Raw genomic sequence first — 17,887 nt, 5'->3', positions numbered from 1 at the left:
TAGTTAATGAGGCAATTTTTTCATTGCATGATGTCTCGTGGGTGGCAAGTCTTTCCTCCACTTCAATGCATTTGGCACTCACTGACTGGAATTTTTCTTGCATGGCAGAAAGTTCAATTTTTAGCTCTCTGATATCAGCTCGAAGCTGTGTAATATAGACTGGTATATCTTTCAAAGGCTTGAGTTCTTGCCGCATAGTTTCTAACATGGCCGCTAATGAGTCAAGTGTAGCAGAAGGAGCTTCAGCCGCCTCCCCAGGCTTATCTTTGTTGTTTTTCCCCATTCTGGCTGCGCTCCTAGTTCCAGACGCCACCTTTCCAAGTTCTTTCCAGGTTCTTCTCAAAACCAAAAACAGAAACAGAAACAGAAACAGCCACCTCACTGGGTCTTAACTCCAACAAGGACGAGTCAAACAGCACAAACGGCCAGCTCAGAACACAGGAGCACAGAAGCACCAGAGGAAATTTAACAGCTCGCAACTTAAACAGGTTGCCAGGCGGCTATAAATCACCAAATAAGCGCAACTAGGCACTTAAGCAATTCATCACTTGTAAACTGTGAGCAAAAAAGTTCAATGTTTTCTTTTCGGGCAGTACAGCTGGAGAAAGCTTTAAACTTTACCGGAGCAGGGAGTAGACGCGTCCTTCTCAGCCCGCCATAGACCGGAAGTCGACAGGATCTGGAGGTGTGGGAGGATTTCTTGGTTGACTTTAACGGGGTGTCTTTTTGGTGGGAGGAGCTGAAGCTCGAAGCCGAGCTCCAGGTCACTTCTGACGCCGCTGGTTCCATAGGTTTTGGCGTTTATTTTCGGGGGCATTGGTGTGCTGATGACTGGCCAGCCGAATGGCTGTCCAGTGACCTTTGCCGTAACCTAACTTTTCTGGAATTTTTTCCGATAGTTGTGGCACTTCAGTTATGGGGACCGGCTTTGGCCAATCACGTTGTCCACTTCTGGTGTGACAATCTAGCTGTTGTTCACGTTATTATCACACTGTCCTCCAAGTCGCCCCCGGTTATGCGCCTAGTTAGGGCGTTTGTTCTGAACTGTTTACGGTTAAATGTTTTGTTTCTTGCTAAGCACGTGCCCGGTGTGTGCAATGGAGTTGCGGATGCCCTGTCTCGTCAGCAGATGGAGCGATTCTGCCTTCTCGCACCAGAGGCCGATCTCCTGCCGGCTCGGATGCCCCCAGAGATGTGGCGGCTTGGAGACTTGAAGCCAACCGGGCAATGATGTTGGCATTGGCGCCTTCTACCCGGAAGGCCTACGAGCATTCTGTTGACCAGTTCCTGAGCTTTAGGGATCAGGTGGGGTTGGCCAACCGTTGGCCCGTACCAGTTTCTCACCTTATGCAGTTTTGTGTGCATCTAAAAGGTAAGGGGCTAGTCGTCAAGACTATTAGGGCCAAGCTGGCAGCTCTTGCGTTTTCTGCAAAAATTAAGGGTTTACCTGATAGGTCTGATGATTTCAGGCTGCGCAAGATGCTTGAGGGCTGGGCGCGTGAGCAGGGGCCCCGGCCCGATACCCGCCAACCTTTGTCTCCCTCTGTTCTGAAAGGATTGCGGGCGGTTTGGCCTTCAGTCTGTTTTTCCAGTTTTGAAGCCGCACTTTTTCAGGCGGCGGCAATGATTGCATTTTTGGGGGCACTCAGAGTGAGTGAATTAGTTGTCAGCTCACGGAAGGACCGCTCTGGGCGGGCCCTTCAGTCGGGTGATGTAAAGATCCAAGGGGGCCGCGTTGTCATTTCAATATGCAGGTCTAAGACTGACCAGAAGCAGCGAGGCACGTGTATTACCTTGGGATCATGCCATGATAGTGACATCTGTCCAGTGGCGGCCTTGAAGGAATACATCGCTGTTCGCAGAGACGACGTTGGCCCTTTATTTCAGCACAGTGATGGGCTGCCATTGACCAAATTTCAGTTTTGGTCCATTACTAGCCGGGCGTTGGACAAGCTTGGCCTCGGAGGGGTCCAGTTCGGGACCCATTCTTTTCGTATTGGTGCTGCATCCACAGCGGCAGCGATGGGGTATCCGGGACCTGCCATTCAGAAAGTGGGTCGGTGGAGGTCCACGGCATACAAAGGTTATGTTCGCCCCATTTCCCATTGAGGGCGTTGGTTGCTATGTTCATGTGTTCATGTGTTTTTTGTTTCAGGTGCTGTGGTTCGGGGCGAGAGGACAAGGATCTTGGTCGCCGGCCACAGCATGATATTTTGGGCTGCCCACTATGCTCGACGATCGCCCTTCGGTTCCCAGCTGGGCCTTAGTGAGCTGGCAGTCGTGGAATGGCAGGGGCGTCATGGCCTACGGTGGGACGGCCTCTTGCCTCTTTTGTTCCGGGGGAGGAATGGTCCTCCGCCGCGGATTCTGTTGATCCACCTTGGGGGTAATGATTTGGGCCTGGTGCAGGGGAGGGCCCTGTCACATCAGGCGATCGAAGACCTCCAGGTGATTCGGAGCAGGTGGCCCGAGGTGCTGATCATTTGGTCCGCCATCCTTCCTCGTCGGGCGTGGAGAGCTGCATTGAACCCTGCTGGGGTCGAGAGGGCTCGTCACAAGGCCAATAGAGCGGTTCGGAGGGCGCTCTCTGGGGGCCTTGGCATTTACCTGCCACACCCGGGAATTAGGTCGGATAGGGCGGACCAGTATTGGCAGGACGGCGTCCACCTGTCCGCAACCGGCAACAGGGCCTTTTTGTTGGACCTACAGCTGGGGCTTCGGCTGGCTTTAGGCCAGCCAGTGGGCCCAAGTGCCTAAGCTGAGGCTTGGCATTGTGGTGGCGGGACTTTATGTCAGGTTTGTTTTGGTGGGCACCCACGGTTTTCCCGGTTAAGGGAAGTAGCGGGGGACGGACGGCAGCTGGGTTCGACGGCCCTCTGCTGTTTTGCCCGCTACAGGGTCACCCCCCTTTTGGCGAGCCGCCCTGGGCGGGCGGCGACGCCATTTGGAGGGGATACCCGACCGATGCCGGCCTGGCAGCAGCTAGTTTTACCCGGCTGCTGCCGGGGGCTGGGTGGCTCGCCCCATCCGGACTGGGAAGGGTTTGGATTCCCTTCGCCTGTCCGGTTAGTTGTTAGGTTGCCCCAGGCTGTTGGTTCAATAAAGTTGCCCTGTTTTAAACCCACATATTGTGTTGTCTCATTCTTCCGACTGGGGGGGGGCAATCCGGCCCCTTCCCGCCCGCGCCGACTTCAGGCGGCTTTAGGGTGGGGGCCGATTTTGCCTCCCCGGATGGAGTGAGGCAACGGCCTCTTCATCCGGGGATGCGGCGGGCGTGGTCGTCAGGGGCTTTATAAGCCCGACCACGCCTTCGGCCACGCACTTCTGCTGGCCGTTTTGTCCCACCCTCCCACCCGGCAATAGTACAGGCTCTTCCAGTCGCCGTTTTATCGGGGCCAGGTAGGAATTTTTTCATCTCAACTGATTGGCTCGAGTTGGGATGTTTTTCGCCTACCTTGTACTACTGCATTGAGGTTGGGTTTTTTGTGTTAGGTAACTTTATGGGGCGGGACTTTATGTCAGGTTTGTTTTGGTGGGCACCCACGGTTTTCCCGGTTAAGGGAAGTAGCGGGGGACGGACGGCAGCTGGGTTCGACGGCCCTCTGCTGTTTTGCCCGCTACTGGGTCACCCCCCTTTTGGCGAGCCGCCCTGGGTGGGCGACGACGCCATTTGGAGGGGATACCCGACCGATGCCGGCCTGGCAGCAGCTAGTTTTACCTGGCTGCTGCCGGGGGCTGGGTGGCTCGCCCCATCTGGACTGGGAAGGGTTTGGATTCCCTTCGCCTGTCCGGTTAGTTGTTAGGTTGCCCCAGGTTGTTGGTTCAATAAAGTTGCCCTGTTTTAAACCCACATATTGTGTTGTCTCGTTCTTCCGACTGGGGGGGGCAAATGGTATTTACAACAGCTAGAAATTCTGAGTAAATAGGCTTGCTTTGGTTTACTTGTTTTTCACAGCCTCCTGTGCTCTGTATGTGTGTAGAGCAAGGTTTGCCTAGCCTATATCATAATGTGGCCATTGTTTCTAATCCAGTATTGCTCTGGAAGTCATTTAATCAGACAGTACAAGAGACATGAAAGAGGTTAAAAATCCTTGATACACTCCTAAAATTGGGAAGCTGGAAGGGAGTATCTCACTTTTTCATGTGTTTTACTACTTGACTAAACCAAGGAAACCACACACAAACTATCCTTTTGATCTCATATTATAAGGGAATGACTTTGAAGCAAACCAGTGATTTAAGAAAATATTTACTGGTAAAAATCAAATTAACAGTCAATAGATTCACGGGGTTGGATCCAACCAACCTCCTTTTTTATGTGTGGAAAAGCTGATTGGATCCAACCCCCAATCTTGTAGAAAATGAAATTAGGACAAACAAGCAGAGAAGTTCCATACACAACAGCAATCAGTTTTGACAACTTTTTAAAAATTGGATTGGATAAATTAATGGAGGAGAGATCTAACAGCTATTAAACAAAATTGCTAAAGGTAAGATGCCTCTGAATACCAAATGTCAGTTAAGTCCTACTACATTCATGCCCTATTACTGTGCTTCACAGAGGCAACCAGCAAAATGAGCTTTTCTTTCTTAAGAGACACACAGGCTGGGTCCAAATCAGCAGTTTAAGCCGACACAGGGACAGCTCGCAGACAGATTTAAAAAATCAAGTCCAAATGGGCATATTTGTCTCCTGTTCAGCTTCCATACTCACCCTGTCCTCCAATGTCTCAGAGGTGGTTCTCAGAAGTGGTTCAAATTCTGTTACTGCATGCCATCCACCTTTCCATTCGTCTGAATGTGGGAGCATGCAAACGAGGTGGATAGGTGGTGTGAACCTGCCAGTCTGTTCTAGGCACTCATCAGTATTCTTTTTTAAAAAAACTGCCCTGAAGGCATGTGCACATGACCTCTAAAAATGTATGGGGAGGGAGCCAAACCACACCAAAGGGATGGTGCACAACAGCTGTCTTACTGCACCAAAGTACCTCCCATGTGGGAGGCAACTCACATGGAAGCATATGTTTACTCTTTGTCTCCTGCAGTTTGGGGTGGCACATTTGGGACACTTCCAGTGTGCTCAAAGCTGCCCATTTGTACCCAGTTTAAGAGAGGTTGTAAGACACAAAGCAAACTTGCAGCTGTAGACTCAAAAAGAAATATTGTCTTTAGAATGAGATTTATTGTGTTGGGTTACATTGCTCAATATGGATTTAAAGGCTTTTCTGCCACCCTTTTTGAGTTCCTTCCTTCCTGTCTTTCATTTGATCTCAAGTCACAGCCAGTGTATGGTGACTCATAAGATTTTCAAGACAAGAGATGTTCAGAGGTTATTTGACATTGCCTGCCCCTTCATAGCAACTCTGGTATTACATGGTAGTTTCCCATCCAAATACTGACCAGGGTCAGACTGTTTAGTTTCCAAAACTGGATAAGATTGGCCTAGCCTGGGCTATACAGATGAGAATGTTGAGTTTTTACCTTGAGCTAATCATTCTCGGCTTTGAGGGCTGCAGCTAATTTCCAGAGTATCCTGTAAACCAGAAGTAAGGTAAGGTAAAATAACTTACAAAGACATCTGCAGTACTTTATTCTGAAGGAAACCAAATCCTTGGAATGGTTTTTTTAGGCTTCCTTCTCAGCTCAAAATAATCAATCCTACTTTCTTTTCCTCCAGTACAGCTTGCTTGGGTTGCTTGCTCGTAACAAGTTTATGCTGAATGAACTATCATGATTCTTCATGTGAGTGAACTTTTGCCTTACATATAGGTATACTGTGATTCCTTGAAGGGAGTGAACACTGTTGGGTGAGGAAAGAAGCCAAAATCAAGTTTAGTTCTCAAACTAGGGAAGCTAGCCTTAAAAAAATTGTGTGTCGGGATTAGGGCATAAATAAAAAATGGAGGACATTCCAAATTTTAGATGGTGGAATTTGGATTTTTGATTACGAATTTTTTTTAAAAAAAATGTGAGTGGTTTAGACCCATCAGACAGTCAGTTTTTGAAGGAAATGTTTCCATGTTATCTGACATCGGGGATTAGAATTGTATGATGTCTGCTCTTTCTGTCATGTCCCATCCCATCTAATATCTCTATATAAAGAGATACTAGGTGTGATGGGACATGGCAGAAAGAGCAGACATCATACAAGTGTGTGTGTAGTAGAATTCTATGATGCATGTGTATATAATAGATTATATAAAGATTAGGAAATTTATGAACAGATAATATAAAATGGTTTGGATAATAAAATATAGGAACCAATACTATGTCAAATATCAAATTTATATGGATGTCAGTTATAAAACAACAAACATTAAGGATGGATTGTCATCAGGGATTACATGTTGGATATTGAATATGTATTCTGCTAATCTGCATCAAAACTATGTGTAGGAAATTTTTAATGGAAATTTTGTGAAAACAAATATATTTTGACTGTAGTCAAGACATGATCTGATTTTTAAAGCAAAAAGGAGATTTACTTGTAAAAATCAAAATAAATATTTCTCTGCATAAATTCAGAAGTTGACAGTTTGCCGCACAAATATATGATAGGTCTACACCACACTATCTCTTGGATGCAACAGAGCAAATGTTGTTGCTCACAGGAAGTCTGAATATGTGTGCATGTCAAGTGCCATCAATTCACAGCCAACCCATTGCAACCCCAGCTCTCAGGGCAAGTTGGAAGCAGAGTTGGTTTGCCATTGCCTTCCCTTGAAGAGTTTTCCTTGGTAGTCTCCCTTGTACTTACTAACCCTGCTTAGCTTCTGAGATCTGATGCAATCAGACTACATTATGCAATTTTCCCTTCCAAGTTTGAATATATTGTAAAAACATTTAAATATCTCCAAGTAATCAAGGGCCAAAGCCAGCTTTAAACTTAGAAAAGCAAATGGGGAAGCTGCATGTATGGATATGTAAGTATAAAATTAACAACCACATCAAATAAGATTAAACAGTTACTTTATTCAGACCTTATAAATCTTTATTCAAACAATATCAGTTAAGGGTTCATTGTACTATACAACATTGACAATATATTTGTTCTGATCACTGCAAAATCCAGCATTATCTAAAAATCCCCAAAATAATTTGTTCTATTCCAGATGTGCATATCTTGACTGACTCATCTTAAGTAGCAATCCTAGGTAGATCTACTCAGAAGCAAGCTCCATTTCAAATAACAGAGCCTACTTCCAGGAAAAGTGAGTTCAGGATTTTAGCCTATAGGGTGATTATTCCAAATTCTCCAGAGATTAATCAAGAATCATTGTGATCCCCAGGGCTTTTTTTTTTTTCCAGCAGGAACATACAGGAACGCAGTTCTGGCTGATTTGGTGTCAGGGGGTGTGGCAATTGAGTTCCTGCTGAAGTTTTTTTCACCAAAAAAAGCCCTGCCAATCCCAATTTCAGTTTATTGGTAACCTTAGGTTAAAGATTGATAGGACCTGAAGCAATGGACTCAAATTACAAGAAAAAAGGTACAGGCTGGATATTAGGGGTGTGGGGGAACGTATAGTCAGGGTAGATCAGAGGTGAAACCAGCTGCCAAGGAAGGTGCTGAGCTCCCTTTCACTGGCGGTCTTCAAAATGCGGCTAGATGATTATTTGTCAGAGATGCTTTAGGTTGATCCTGCATGGAGCAGGGGTTGGAATAGTCTGTATGGCCCTTTCCAACTCTATGATTCAATGATTCACTTTGTGTAACACTGCATTTTTATTTTATATCCCATCCTTGTTGTTCGTATTACTTTTTCTTGTAAGCCATTGAACCTTTTCTCTCCCCCCACCCCTCCACTGAATCAGTACAATATGGCTGGCATCTTAAATCCCTTGGTCTCACTAGCTCTCCAACTTCAGGATGAGGAGAATAACTAATGGAAATATTAAAGCTCACTAGAGTTGTAGGTGAATTCTAGACATGGAACAGATGGTGCTGTAGTTCAGTTTCTATAGTCGATGGTGTGAGAATGAAATAACATCAGTTCTTTTATGGGAGGAAATCATAAATAGCACTAAGTTTCACTTTTGCTGCATGATCTTTCAAGCTGCACAGTAGGTGATTTGTCTCTTTTGAAAGGCACAAGTAGTGAAAAGTTAATTCTTCAAAGGGAGGGGGTGGCATTTGAGCAGTGAAATTGACTGCATCATCGAAGAAGGTGATTCGTCTAGCCTGGGAAACATATCTGAGGTAAAAAGAGAACTGTCAGATCAGTAGTTCCGGCCAAAATTCCATAAATGAAGGTGAAGGACTAGAGGTGGTGTGGGGGGACAGTTCCAGAAATTGTCCCCAAGGTTTATGATGCCTCATTGCTAATAGTGTTATTAATCTACTCATTTTCTGATAAACTGAAGATCAAAATACATATTTGGGCTTTCAATGCCTTGGGCTGTTGTATATAAACACTGGATAATTATTTTCCCTGTCTGGATACTACATGTAAGTTAAGTGATATCCAAACAATGGAGGCAAGTGCATTAGAAATGTTTTTTAAAAGCATTCAGAATGTTTTATTGTACTGAAACATTATTATAGGAAATGCTAGAAGCTGCCTATACTTTGGGTTACAAGTTCACATTGTCAGTGAATCAGAATTGAGCTGAAGTCCACATGTCCTACTCAACATTGTCCACAAGATCTTTCTGTCTTGGGATGTCATCTGGCCAATGGTCAAGGAGCCATTACACATCTCACCTAATGAGGTCTTGCTAGTAGTTAGCAGTGGCAATGGACAGAGTATCTGCAGCCACATTACTAAGGGGCCTGGATGTGTGGGAGATGGCCACTGGCCTGTCTTGCCTTTTGAAGAATTCTTGAGAGCAAATTCAGCAACAGAAGCCTACATGACCGGCAGTCAGGAGGGTGTAGTAAGCATTGCAAGCCTGAGACCTGGCAGCCCAGAGAGCTTTTAGGGTACAATAAAGGGATGAAGTGATGTTGCAGACATGTTAATGTCACATTTTGGTGAAGACCCAGATGTGACATCAATGGATCAACCAATTCTATAGAAACTCTATAGTATTGCTATAGAGTGTCCAGACCATAAACTGATACATTGACATGTCACATAACATCACTAACACACACAAACATACACACACACACACACATATACCACTGTTCTTCTGCTGGTCCCAGAAACAAGAGCAATTAAGACAGTCCAGCAGCAGAGTTCTTTCCCAAAGCAGGCAAACAGCATACCTATGGTGGAGGAAAGCAGGTGAGAATAGTCAGGCAAAGGGGGAAGCACAAAACTGATCTGGCTCTCTACAGACAAGAAGGAACACAGTAGAGGTTGGTCCAACCTTATCAAGAACAAGAAAGTGACATATAGGACTTGTGAACTCCAAGATGTTGGGAGAATGCAGTCAGGAATGCGGATAGCATAGAACTCTAGGATGGCACACCTGTGAAGGTTAGTGGGGAGGCAGTTTAGGTCCCAGTGGAAGAGCTACCAAACTGAGCATTGTAGGGAAGGGAGAAGTTGAAGAAGCAGCCAATGCCACAGCAACAGAAACCCAGAGGAGCAGACATGACTCTTCCTCCAGGGTTTAAACAATCTCCAAGCTATCGAGGTAGGTCCCATTTAAATCTTTTTGTCCCCAAAGATTCATCCAAATAACTTGCTGGAAAACACTCACTCTGTGGAACCCACCGCAGATACTATGCATGTGTAGTCTAGTGAATGAAGAGGAAATATTTTTATTGATCTGTTTACTGGATAAGGGAGATGTAGTATCCAATACTGTATCTGGCACTATACTTTTCCTCCTGAGCAGCTGATTGCTGCATTCCAGCTTTTTAGTGGTCTATCTACATAGTCCTCTGGCTGCTGGAATGTACTACATCAGGGGTCTACAAACTATGGCTCACAAGCCAAAGCTATATTGGAGAGATAGATGGGATGCTGGACTAACTAGTATGTGAAATGAATGGCAGGCATTACAACTAAAGGGCTTCGTGAAGATGGCAACTGTAATCCAAATGCAAACCATGTGCAGATTTATGCCAGTGCACTAAAACATCATGCAGCATCATGTTTTGTATTTCTATTACTTATGTGTGCACTTGCTGTGAACTCACAGCAAGAGTTCTGACTAGGAGCCACCAATGCTGCACCCATGGGCACCCACTTGGTATTCTCCAAAGTGTTTGTTTGTTTTAGAAAATGGGTGGGGAATTGTGGAACTCTTGCCCTGCTGAGCTTCTGATGGGCAGTGCAGATTAAAATAACTTTTTCCCCCAGTTTCAGCTGCCACCATGGTAGGGTTGCCAAGTCTTACTGGACTCCGAGCGAGGGATTGTTCTCATGTGCACTTTGTGCACACAGCACAATGACATAACTTAGAAGTGATGGTATCATGCTGGGCGTGTCACACATGCAACACTCTAACAATTGGGTAAAAACTCTATGGCACTTCTGGGTGATGTCGTTGCGCTGGGCATGTCATAGCGCACTGAAGCACCAGTCTGTTATGGGGCAGCAGGTTGGAGGCCTTGAAATTGGAGGAAAACCCACCCCAAGTGGGAACTTGGGAACCTTACACCATGGTGTTGGTTTTATTCTCTCTCACTCTTATTTCCAACTAGTAGTTTAAAATTATTTTTCTTCTCCCCTGCACTTGGACTTTGTGTTTGCAGCTCCATGTTCTGCAGCAGCTATTTTGTGCTTGGCTCCACCTCTAAGGCAGCCATTTTGTAGTTGCACCTACTACCCTGTGTGAAAATGCCAAAGGGACCCACAGGCTCAAAAAGTTTGGGGAACTCAGGCTCCAGAGAGACAGTTTGGTGTAGTGGTTAAGTGTGCGGACTTTTATCTGGGAGAACCGGGTTTCATTTCTCACTCCTCCACTTACAGCTGCTGGAATGGCCTTGGGTTAGCCATAGCTATTGCAAGAGTTGTCCTTGAAAGGGCAGCTGCTGTGAGAGCCCTCTCAGCTCCATCTACCTTACAGGGTGTCTGTTGTGTGGGGAGAAGATATAGGAGATTGTAAACCGCTCTGAGTCTCTGATTCAGAGAGAAGGGCGGGGTATAAATCTGCAGTCTTCTTCTTCCTTCTCTCTCAAGCTGGTTTGCCAAAATCTGGAACATCCTTATTATGGAGAAAATCACTAATCACATACAACACACTGAAATTTGCCATAGAAACTCATACCATGGAAAAATGGTTCCCATTTGTTGATTATGTGGTGACTCAAAATCTCCAGTTGTACAACTCAGACTATCTCAAATTACTCTATCTCTAAATTTCCTTCTTTTGAACTATCTTCTTTCTTCTTTGTTGTTGCTAGCCATGGTCTACACTTTGCACAAGGTGCATACTATTATTACAGAAAGTAGTTGTCACAATAATATTTACTTATATTGCTATTTTTGCTAATATTCTTTCATTTCAGTAAATGAATGCTTATGCCATCCTATATAATTTATTGTTAAATTTGCTTGTTCCAGGCTAAAAAAAAGTTTGAGGAACATCGATTATTAATCTATATGTCAATTAGCAGTAATGGATATTTTCAGTTGTGCAAATAGTTATACAATCTATTTGTTGATCTCTTGCTCTGAACTTTGACATAGTTTCACTATAAAAAGGTTGCTGAGCCCTGTACTAGGGATTCATGCATGCAGCACCTGTATGTATGGGTAGTTCCTCATCTAGCTATGGTGCCTATATGGAAGTTTTCTTCTGTATGTATATAGCCCTTAGTTGGATCAGGGTGATATATTGGGGGGGAAGATAAAGCAATGTCTGTGTGAGATGTTCATATGATTACAAAAGCCATTTTGATCCTATAATTTGAAATTTAGCTGCCCAGGTAATTGAAAACAATCAAACAAATATACACACTCAAAACTGCAAGCAGGAACTGCTGTCAGGAAAAGAAATAAATTGGAAACAAGGTATTCTTGTATCTGGGACAATTATGTTTAACTCAAGATTTATTTTTTAAAAATGGCATAGAATTCAATGCAAGCTTGTGGGTATCTGTGGAATAAACAATGAAGCTATAGCAAACTGGTCTAATTTGAATTAAAATATCTAAGCATAATTGTTCAGAAAGTTGTACTTAAATACCTATGGGTATATATAGTTTATCACATTGTAATTACAAAAAAAATAACACCCTGGCAAAAATCTAGCATGAATGAAGTTGAGATATTGTGGTCTGCAGATATGAGGAAATAAGGCACGCTATAGACTTTTAAAAAGAGGATTAAAAACTCAAAGATTAGCTATATTGTAGCCATTTGGTAGGAGGAAACAGGATGCTGGTTAATTAAGGAATATAAAGAATGCACTTGGACGTGATAGGGTACAAAGAACTAAATATGGAAACAATGGTCTTTTGGAATGCTATTTTCAGTTCCTGGTATGTTGCTCTTGAAAATTATCTCTCACATAGCATTTCTCTTCTTTGCACATGGTTTCTCCTACCCTTTGTTAATTGGCAGCAAAGCACTTCCATATTTGTTAAAGAAAGCATCTTGGTTGTTGTCTTAATACAGGGGTATCGCACATGTGGCCCGGGAGCCAAATAAGGCCCCCGGAGGGCTCCTATCAGGTCCCCGAGCAATTGGCTGTCATCTGCTTCCTTCTCCCTCTCTCTTGCTGCCATCTGCATCACAGCTTGCTTTGCAAGGCTTGCACAATCACACAACAGAGCTACTGAGCCAAGCCTCTCTTCCTTCTATATCTGAAGTTCCTCCCCCTCCTCATCCCCTGGGGAAGGAAGGAAAGAGCCAGAGCTTCCTTTGCCCAGTTCCCTGGATCCCATGGGAGAAATACAAAGAAAGCACCTTTAAGTCCCATGAGTGCTAGTATTTTAAGCATGTTAAAAAAAAAAAAACTTTAATTGTGTTTGTGCCCTTTATAAAATTTATATCTCTGCTACCTAATCTTAAGTAGGTACACACATGGCCCAGTCCAACATGGCCCAGCCTGAGAAGGACTCATTTATATCAGATTCGGCCCTCATAACAAATGAGTTTGACACCCCTGTCTTAATGCATACTTACAGAACAGATTCTACACCTAGCACTATTGACTAGGAAAGTGTATTCATATATTACCAAGCCAAAAATATATATACAAAATAGTTTGTTTGGTACTTTTCAGACATATTCAGATATAGTAGAACAAAATAGGAGTCGATTGCACCTTTAAGACCAACTTAGTTTTATTCAGAATGTAAGCTTTCGTGTGCATGCACACTTCTTCAGATGAGGAATGAGGTACAGTACAGATCTGAATTCTTGGAGTGAATTCTAGCATTTTACATTGAGATTCATGCAGTCTACATAGGTTCAGATTCTCAGATTTTACATTGCTTGTGCTTTGTGATAGCTTGCAATGGCATTCCTATGGGGAGAGTCTTGGATTTTACATTTTTCACAGGGTTTTTTCCTTCCATAGGAAACAATGCAGGATAGCTGTGGGCATGTTGTTTAGAGGCCCATAGAACTGGAACCCTTGGTCCAACTAATTTGAAATGGGGTTTTTTAAAGTGCAGGCTCCAGCAACTTTCCTGCAGTTTTTGTCCCAGTACTGTTAAAATCACCCCACACTCCAGAAACTTTTCTCATAGGAAATAATGAAGCCAAACAATATTACACACACACATGCAACAAAAAACCTGGATTTCAATGACATACCAGTATTGGAACCCAATAAACCAGGGATACTGATATTTTTCAGCTCCAATATATCTGGGTCCAACCCCCCCACACCTTTTTATTTTAATTTTTTTGCTGCACAATCCTACTATTGACAGATTTAAAAGTCTTGAGGTTCAAGCTCACTTGAGGTTCATACTCACACATAAAATGAACTCATACTCAAATGCCATTAATATAATCTACAGAACTGTGCTAGATAAATCTTGTCTTGTTATCCTATCTATTTGTAAAATGAGCTTACAGTCAATTGCCATTAATATAATCTACAGAACAGTAGCAAGGTAAATCATGGTTCTCATAAACAGGGTACATAATGGCGGTCAGTTTTGATTGTGAGGAGACTTCTGATATTTATTTATTATAATTGTCCCCAGAGGGGACCCAAAATGTCATTCTTCTCAATTTTATATGCACAACAACTCCATAAAATAGTTAAGAACATAAGAGAAGCCATGTTGGATCAGGCCAATGGCCCATCCAGTCCAACACTCTGTCATCCAGTAGCAAAAAAAAAAAAATGCCACCAGGAAGTCCAGCAGGGGGGCCAGGACACCAGAAGTCCTCCCATTGTTGCCCCCCCCTCAGCACCAAGAATACAGAGCATCACTGCCCCAGACAGAGAGTTTCATCTATACCCTCTGGCTAATAGCCACTGATGGACCTCAACTTCATATGCTTATCCAATCCCCTCTTGAAGCCATCTATGCAAGTAGCTGCCACCACCTCCTCTGGCAGTGAATTCTATGTGTTAAACACCCTTTGAGTGAAGAAGTACTTCCTTTTATCTGTTCTAACCCAATTGCTCAGTAATTTCATTGGGTGTCCATGAGTTCTTGTATTATGAGAAAGGGATAAAAGTACTTCTCTGCCTTCTCTGTTCTGTGCATAATCTTGTAAACCTCTATCATGTTACCCTCAGTCAATGTTTCTCCAAGCTAAAGAGCCCCAAGCATTTTAACTTTTCTTCATAGGGAAAGTGTTCCAATGCTTTAATCATTCTAGTTGCCCTTTTCTGTGCTTTTTCCATTATCGTTCCAAAATTTTTTAAGGTGTGGTGACCAGAACTGTACACAGTATTCCAAATGAGGCCACACCATTGATTTATACAGGGACATTATGATACTGGTTGATTTGTTTTCAGTTCCTTTCTTAATACAAACAAACAAACAAAATTTTATTTGTATCCCGCCCTCCCCGCCGGAGCAGGCTCAGGGCAGCTAACAACATAATTCAGGTTTAAATTATACAATAGATAAAATTACGTTTAAACATCATAAACATTTTAATTAAAAATCTGCTTAAGTTTTAAAATTAAATTAAGTTAAATTAGTAAAAGTACTAATGCTGTGTTTACTTTTTATGATGGCGGTTTCCTTAGCAATTTCCATTTTCATCAGCGAAAGCCAGTTGGAAGATGAAGGTCTTGCAGGCCCTGCGGAACTGTTCAAGGTCCCGCAGGGCCCGCATTTCCTCTGGAAGTTGGTTCCATAGGCTCGGAGCTATGGAGGAGAAGGCCCGGTTACGGGTACATTGCAGTTTCACCTCTCTCGGTCCGGGAATAGTCAACAAGTTTTTCCCGGCTGACCTCAGTGCTCTCTGGGGTTCATATGGGGAGAGACGGTCCCTAAGGTAGACAGGTCCTCGACCATATAGCGCTTTAAAGGTAATGACCAGCACTTTGTAACGAACCCGGTATATAACTGGCAACCAGTGCAGTTCGTGCAGCCCAGGCTGTATGTGCTCCCATTTAGGAAGCCCCAGCAACAGTCTGGCTGCTGCATTCTGCACCAGCTGCAGCTTCCAGGTTCGGTACAGAGGCAGCCCCATGTAGAGGGCATTACAGTAATCCAGTCTCGAGGTGACCGTTGCATGAAGCACCATTGCCAGATCTTGGCGCTCTAGGAAGGGAGCCAACTGCTTTGCCTGCCTTAGATGGAAAAAGGCTGACTTGGCAGTGGCTGCAATCTGGGCCTCCATTGATAGTGCAGGCGCCAGTAAAACTCCCAGGCTCCTAACCCGGTGCGCCGCTTTCAGCGGCGCCCCGTCAAAGACAGGGAGAGGTATTTCCGAGCGCCCCGACCTAGACAAAGGACTTCTGTCTTTGCTGGATTTAGCTTCAGCCCGCTCCTCCTCAACCAAGTTGCCAAATCCTGCAGGGCCCGGTCTAAATTCTCTTTTATATCCCCTGCATAGTGTTAGCCTTTTTAAAATTGTAATTGCATACTGTCTTGGCATTGTCAGTGAGTTATCTACCATGACTCTCTCTCATGGTCAGTCTCCGACAGTTCAGACTCTAACAACATGTATTTATAGTTAGGATTTTTGGCCCCAATGTGCATTACTTGCATTTGGCCACATTGAATCTCATTTGCCATGTTGGCACCCGCTCAACCAGCCTCGACAGATCCCTTTGGAGTGCCTCACAATCCTCTCTGGTTCTCACCACCCTGAACAATTTAGTGTCATCCGCAAACTTAGCCACTTTGCTGCTTACTGCCTACTCCAAATCATTAATGAACAAGTTAAAAAGCATCGAACCCAGTACTGAGCCCTGCAGTACCTCATTGCTTGCCATCCTCCACTGTGAAAATTGCTCATTTATACTCCCTCTGTTTCTATCAATTAGCCTGTTTTTGATCCTCAAGAGGACTTGTCCTTTTACCCTGTGACTATTGAGCTTACTTAGGAGCCTTTGATGAGGAACTTTATCAAAAGCTTTCTGGAAGTCATGTTAAACAGCATCTATTGGGTCCTCCTTGTCCACATGCTTGTTCACCCCCTGAAAGAAGAAGAAGATACTGGATTTGTATCCCACCTTTCACTCTGAATCTCAGAGTCTCAGAGCAGTTCAGAAACTCCTATATCTTCTCCTCCCACAACAGACACCCTGTGAGGTAGGTGGGGCTGATAGAGCTCTCCCAGAAGCTGCCCTTTTAAGAACAACCTGTGAGAAGTATGGCTAACCCAAGACCATTCCAGCAGCTGCAAATGGAGGAGTGAGAAATGAAACCCGGTTCTCCCAGATAAGAATCCACACACTTAATAATAATAAATAATAATAAAATTTTATTTATATCCCACCCTCCCCGCCGAGGCAGGCTCAGGGCGGCTAACAACATTCATAGAATAATTATACAATACAGTAATTATATAAAAACTTTAAAATCAACATTGTCTTAAAACCATTCTAATTCATATTAACATATTTTGACAGTAACGGTGGTGTTCCTGGCGCTATTCTGTCAGTTTACATAGAAGCGGAGATTACTAAGACCAAATCATTTTGGCGGATCCATTATTCAGCGATCCATAGTCAGCAGTCTGCAAAGGCCAACCTAAAAAGGATGGTCTTGCAGGCCCTGCGGAATTGGTCGAGACTCCGCAGGGCCCGCACCTCCTCCGGAAGCTAGCTCCATAGGCATGGAGCTGCGATGGAGAAGGCCCGTGCGCGGGTGTTCTGCAATTTTGCTTCCTTTGGCCCAGGGATGGTCAGCTTGTTCTTCCCAGCTGCCCTCAGTGCTCTCTGGGGCTCATATGGGGAGAGACGGTCCCTCAGGTAGGCAGGTCCTCGGCCATATAGGGCTTTAAAGGTGATAACCAGCACTTTGTAGCGAACCCGGTATGTAACTGGCAGCCAGTGCAGCTTGCGCAACCCTGGCTGTATGTGCTCCCACTTCGGGAGTCCTAGTAACAGCCTAGCCACCACGTTCTGCACCAGCTGCAGCTTCCGGGTTTGGCACAAAGGCAGCCCCATGTAGAGGGCATTACAGTAGTCCAGTCTTGAGGTGACCGTCACATGAATCACTGTTGCTAGGTCCCAGCGCTCCAGGAAAGGGGCCAACTGCCTTGCCCGCTTCAGATGAAAAAACGCTGACTTGGCAGTGGCTGCTATCTGGGCCTCCATTGATAGTGAAGGCTCCAGTAAAACTCCCAGGCTCCTGACCTGGCGCACCGCTTTCAGCGGTGCACTGTCAAAAACCGGGAGAGGTATTTCCTTCCCTGGAGTACCTCTGTCTTCGTCGGGTTCAATTTCAACCCACTCAGCCTAAGCCAGGTTGCCACGGCCTGCAGTGTCTGGTCCAGATTCCCTAGGGCGCAGTCAGGCCGGCCATCCATTAGCAGATAGAGCTGGGTGTCATCTGCATAATGATGACAACCAAGCCCAAATGTCTGGGCAATCTGGGCAAGGGGGCGCATATAGA

This window comes from Heteronotia binoei, chromosome 1 (assembly GCF_032191835.1).
Source record: "Heteronotia binoei isolate CCM8104 ecotype False Entrance Well chromosome 1, APGP_CSIRO_Hbin_v1, whole genome shotgun sequence".
NCBI classification, from domain to species: domain Eukaryota; kingdom Metazoa; phylum Chordata; class Lepidosauria; order Squamata; family Gekkonidae; genus Heteronotia; species Heteronotia binoei.
This window is presented reverse-complemented; position numbering follows the sequence as displayed.